The sequence below is a fragment of the Cucurbita maxima genome, unplaced genomic scaffold, assembly GCF_002738345.1.
Source record: "Cucurbita maxima cultivar Rimu unplaced genomic scaffold, Cmax_1.0 Cma_Scf00129, whole genome shotgun sequence".
Classification (NCBI taxonomy): domain Eukaryota; kingdom Viridiplantae; phylum Streptophyta; class Magnoliopsida; order Cucurbitales; family Cucurbitaceae; genus Cucurbita; species Cucurbita maxima.
In genome coordinates this window covers 97,083-103,570 of record NW_019272145.1, presented here as the reverse complement: position 1 = coordinate 103,570, position 6,488 = coordinate 97,083, and the positions used below count along the sequence as shown (strand labels likewise).

General features: G+C 33.4%; 1 non-coding gene across 1 annotated transcript; it reads right to left on the bottom strand.

Annotated features, from left to right (window-relative positions):
* Positions 1 to 1,600: 1,600 nt before the first annotated feature.
* TRNAC-GCA lies at positions 1,601 to 1,668 on the bottom strand. The gene has a single exon. It is a non-coding gene; the product is annotated as a tRNA-Cys (tRNA).
* Between the last annotated feature and the right edge of the window lie 4,820 nt (positions 1,669 to 6,488).

Here is a 6,488-nt window from a genome sequence, read left to right as displayed (position 1 = left end):
AATGCCCCTATATTATTTCAATATTCACTCTAGAAACAAGGGTTAAAAACTATATTATTTCAAACCCTCCATGGTTGCTTCTACTTTGCATGAAAATGCTTCCACTAAATCATGTTACTAACTAGTTGGTTTGGGTTCGATTCAATTCTTGGGTCCACTAGATTGAAACGACCCAGCTCAATTAAACTCTTGATAATATAAAAATCATAAGTTTCTTAAATTACATTAACTTAAACCCCTAATTTTTTTTTTTTAGAATGTTTAGGTTTGTGTCTAGTTGATCTCTAAATGCTTAAAAGTATCTAATAAGACTTCTTTTCAAATGAGTGATTTGATATATCATAGAGGACAAAATATTTATTTGTTTCAAATATCTTAGGTTGACCATTCTTTTTTGTCAAGTTTTTTGAATATTATCATGGTGAATTACTAATGCCGATTGAATTTCATTAATAATAATATCCCAAAACTCGGGTAAAGACAACATCAAAATTAATACTTTAATTTCATCTTCAAAATTTATATCCACTTAACTCGACTTATAATCATAATAGTCGGTTACACAAATATTTACAAACTTGAAAGGTAAAATTATAAGGAGTACAAGAGAAAAGTGCTTAAAATAGTTTCAAAATATAGAAAAAAAAGATAACAGGGATGGGTCAAAGTCAACATTTGGTTTCTAGTTAGCATGGTACGGTCAAAACTTATTTATTTCTTTCAAATGTTTGAGTTTACCATTTACATGCTTTCATTTTTCTACTTTTTTTGCCTGCATTTAGAAATGAAGCAAAATTAGTCTGGTTGTCACGCTTAGACCTATTATCCTTCCACCAATAGGAGCAAAAGGCAACGTTACTATGTGAAACTAGTTTCACGTCATTAATTCAACAATAAGGGTGTTAGCATGCATTTAGAAATGAACCCATATTTAAAAAATTTAGATAAAATAGAAAAGAATTGTTATCTCAAAGATAATGATACTATGTGAAACTAGCCTCAAGATGCTTCCTTAACTCTTAGGGGCGGTAAACCAACGGTTCCTTCATCCAAGACCCATGGCCCAACTCCCAACATGCAAGGGATAATCTGGAGAATCATTCCAAGAACCCTAACGGATGGGTTACAAACTCACATTATCAAGCTCGACAACAAACAATGTCACCGGCAAACTTATGAAGACTACATGAAATTATGAATATATTAATGTTGGATTTTTTTAATTTACCGATTTTTAAAATGTTAAATTATGTAAAATTACTGGCAAATAATACTATTTTAGAGAGATTTTCCTTTTTATTTAAGATTTTGATATTCAAAAAGCTAAAAAACAAGGAGATGAAATATTAATGATATTAATGGGTCATAGGTTGAAGAAGAGGAGTGAGTGAAAATAAAAAGGGAGATGATTTATGCAACTCACTAATAGTTAGAACCTTATACCACTCTTTTGTAAATGATAGCTTGGTTCTTGTCCGAGAATAGTGGCCCTTAGGTTCTAAGTACATGGTTCTATGTGGTTTGGAATAAGGTTTGGAATCAATAATTATTCTTATTTCTTTTCCTTTAGACACTCAGTGGTTGGGAGCAAATCGAACACTGCCCAACCAGATTCGAACTGGTGACCTCTTGATCTGCAGTCAAATGCTCTACCACTGAGCTATGAACCCATTTTATATGATTTTAGCCTTAGTGACCCCTTCTACCAAGTGTCAGTCCAAAAGTGTAACTGTCGAAAATAGAAAGGCCAAAAAGATAATTCAAACATAGTTCATCTACCAACTACCCAAAGCTATTAAATACAAATTGAAGAAAATAAGAAATAACATAAATAATCTTAAATGTAATTCAACTCCCGAAGATAAAAAGTCCTCAAATTACATTCCAATGTCAAGTGATATTTTATTACAACTCAATTCTTTTCTTGACTTAAAAGTATGACAAATACGCTCGATTTATTTTAAATTTCCTTTAAAATTGTTGTGCACGGAGTACAATGGAAATAATATATATATATTTTTTTACTGTTTTGTAATTTGTATGGTATTATTAGAGGCTTTTGAATGAAATATGATAATTGATTCTCGGTCCTCTTTGACAATTTTAGATACCTCCATATCCGATATTTGATGCGTCACGTTTCACTATGAGATCTGCCCTTGGGTCAATAAGACTTAAGTCGAGTTTATTTGACTAATGATTTGATTTTTTTGGGTTGTAGAGATATCCTTTACAAATCAAGACTTTGTATTATTTTCAAGACACTCATCAAGACATTTGTAAATATGCCTGATATCTTGAAGGATTGAAGACACATAATTGAGAGAACCTAAATTTGAGACAAACTCAATGGACCATTGAATGGGTTTTATAAGGCTCAAATAAATTTAAAATCGGAGAAAGCGGATTTGAGTTTGATATTATTTGATTTTGGGTATGGACACAACTAGCTGATTTCTTTTGATTGCATTAATGAATGTATGTAGATGTTTAAAGTGTTCATCTTAATGGTTTTAGAAAATATCAACACATCATCAATATAAACTATTGATATTTTTTGAAAGAATTGAAAATATCATTCATAATCATCTGAAATTCGGATGGAGTGCTTTTTAGCCTAAATCGCATGACGTTCCGCACATATTTTCTAAACTGGACATTAAATGCTATTTTATATTTGTCCTTTTAGGAAATTAGAATTTTTCGAAATACCAATTTCATATCGAATTTTATAAAAGTATTTGACTATAAATTCTTTTTATCAAATCATTTTTTATTTGGTTTTGATATCTTATTTATTCTAAAACCTTATTCAAAGGTTTGTAGTTAATTACCAGTATCAGAATTTCTGGTTTCTTTTCAACATGTTGTTAACCTAAAATGTCAGACACGACCGCAGACTCTTTGAAGACCTTATCAGCTTCCTCTGCAAAATATCACCTAAAATTTCAAAGTATTTAGTGTTTGATGCTTTTTGACTTAACCCTAGGGTTCTATTTACGGTGAACTTGTGATAATTTTTGTCAAATTATATATTTGAATACCTAATACATTAAGATATAATATCTTATTTAAATAATATTAAAATGTCGTAGAATATCATAATATATGTTTAATTAATATGAATCTCATTCAAATTTTAAATATATATTTTTATTTAATGTTTATGATACACATCAATTATTTTACTGTTTAACATATCAAATACCTTAATATGTTTTGATATTATACTTCAAGACTATAGGAACTTACTCAGAGGACTTGAGAGTTACGTTGGCCCACAATGCATCTCATGGACAATGCAAAACTATGGTGGTGCTCGAAGGTGAGTTGTATAAAAAACTAGTCATGCACCAAAAAATCATGGGAAGACTATTGATGGAATTGAAGCAATCGAGGCTCCCCTGGATGGGTTTCCAATCAAAGACTTAATGTTTGATGTTGACTCTTTTGAAGAAAGAGACACATGATCGAAGAACAAGAAATGTGGCGGTAGCTCTGAGAACTCTATTACACTCATAAAAAAATGTGCCGAAGAGTTAAACATTACATAGAAGATCTTGCTTTCATCGAGGAGACCCGAGTTTGATTCTCGACAATGAAATTTTATTTTTTTATTTCTTTTATTTTATAGTTTCATATTTAAACTTTACCTCGGTTTTGAGAAGCATTATAATGGATGAGTTCAATAGTATCTTAAATTCAAAAGACTCTTATGAACTTGGTTTGAGAGTCACTATAATGATCAAGTTATCTTAGATTAAAAAGACTTTTATGAACTTTGAACCTTTAATAGGGTTATGTCATATATATTTGGTTCAATTTCAACAAGTAAGGTTGAGGTGATTCAAATAGTTAATGTGATAATCCGGTCTTTTCAATGTCTCTTTTGTTGAACGCCATCATGGCTGAGATGACTGAGATGAGCACCCAAGTGAGTTTGACAAGGAGGGTCGTAGAGAACCCCACCCCAAGCCAAGCTCATTTTGGGCTTAACAAACTTAAAATCCAAAAACACAAACCCTTTAATGGGAACTCAGATTCTAAGGAAGTAAAAAACTTTATTTTTGACGTAGAATAATACTTGAAGGTTACACGAACTTACTCGTAGGACCTAAGAGTTACGTTGGCCACAATGCATCTCATGGACGATGGCGCTCGAAGGTGGATGATATAAAAAATGGGTCATGCACCATAAACTCATGGGAAGATCGTTGATGGAATCGATGCAATCGACGATCCCCTTGATGGGTTGCCAATTAAAGACCTGAGATTTGATGTTGACTCTTTTGAAGAAAAAACCAACGATTGAACACCTCAAAATGTCGCGGTAGCTCTAAGAACTCTACCGTACGATCTGAGAGTTGAGGGCTACAAGAACTTTCTCATACGACCTGAGAGTTACGTTAGCCGCAATGCATCTCATGGACGATGCAACACTATGATAGTGCTCGAAGGTGAATGGTATATAAAATGGGTCATGCACCATAAACTCATGGGAAGATCGTTGATGGAATCGATGCAATCAATGCTCCCCGGATGGGTTGCCAATCAAAGACCTAACATTTGATGTTGACTCTTCTGAAGAAAGAGCCACATAATCAAACAGCTCGAAACATTCTGGTAGCTCTGAGAACTCTAACACACACAAGGAAGAACGTGTCGAAGAGTTAGACATTAAGCAAAAGATCATGTTAAAACTCTTCAGCGATCTGACAAAAGACTTCAGGACATTCTCACCAAAAATCCATTATCATCTAGAGGTTAGGATATCTGGCTTTCATTGAGGAGACTTGGGTTCGATTCCTGTCAATGAAATATTATTTTTCTTATTTCATTTTATTTTACAGTTTCTATCTTAGACTAAAAAGACTTTTATGAACTTGGTACCTTTGTTAGAGTTATGTTATAGATATTTGGTACAATTTCAACAAGTGGGGTTGAGTTGATTCAAATGGTTAATGCGATAATCCAGTCGTTTTCGAGGTCTCTCTTGTTGAACGACATCATGGTTGAGATGAGCAGGTGATTCAAATGGTTAATGCGATAATCCAGTCGTTTTCGCGGTCTCTCTTATTGAACGACATCATGGTTGAGATGAGCACCCGAGTGAGTTTGACAAGTTGGGCTGTAGAGAACCACAGCTCAAGCCAAGTTCATGTGGCCTTAAAAAACTTAAAATCCAAGAACACAACCCCTTAAATGGAAACCGGGATGCTAAGGAATTAAAAAGATTTATTTTTGACGTAGAACAATACTCGAAGATTACTGGAACTTGCTCATAGAACCTAAGAGTTACGTTGGTCGCAATGCATCTCATGGACGATGCAAAACTATGGTGGCGCTAGAAGGTGAATGGTAAAAAAAAGGGTCATGCACCATAAACTCATGGGAAGACTGTTGATGGAATCAATGCAATCGACGCTCCTCTAGATGGGTTGCCAATCAAGGACTCGATGTTTGATGTTGATCCTTTTGAAGAAAGCGCCAAACGATTGAACAGCTCGAATAGTCTCGGTAACTCTGAGAATTCTATCACACACATGAAAGGACGTGTCGAAGAGTTAGACATTACCCAAAACATTATAGTAAAACTCATTAACGATTAGACAAAAGACTCCAAGACAACTACACTTAAAATTCATTGTTGTCCTACAGTTTGTATATTTTGCTTTAACATAGGAGATTCTGGTTTAATTCTCTGAAATGGAATATTATTTTCTTATTTCTTTTTATTTTATAGTTTCATCTTTTGTCACCAATTATATTTAAACTTTACCTAAGTTTGAGAGGCACTTTAATGGTCAAGTTCAATAGTATCTTAGATTAAAAAGACTTTTATGAACATCGTACCTATGTTAGTGTTATGTTATAGATATTTGTTTCAATTTCAACAAGTGGGGTTGAGGTGATTCAAATGGTTAATGCGATAATCCGGCTATTTTTTAGGTCTCTCTTGTGAAACGCCATCATGGTTGAGATGAGCACCCGAGTGAGTTTGGCAAGGAGACTCGAATTTAAACTTTACCTACGTTTGAGAGGCACTATAATGGTCAAGTTCAATGGTATTTTAGATTAAAAAAACCTTTTATGAACTTTGTACCTTTGTTAGTGTTACTTTGTACCTTTGTTTGTATTAATTTGTAGGTTTGTTAGTGCTATGTTATAGACATTTGGTCAAGTTCAACAAGTGGGGTTAAGGTGATTCAAATGGTTAATGTCACTTTATTTGATTCAAATTGTTAATGTGATAATCCAGTTGAACAGTTACCAGTTATTTCCAAGGTCTCTCTTATTGAACGCCAACAAGGCTGAAATGATTGAGGTGAGCACCCGAGTGAGTTTGACAAATTGAAATAAAATCAAATAAAATCACTCAAACAAATCAATAAAATTGAAAAAAAACTAGCCTTTTGACACTTCCTTCAACTCGAAGCGGCGGTAAACCAAGGATTCCTTCGCACAAGACCCATGATCCAACTCCCAAC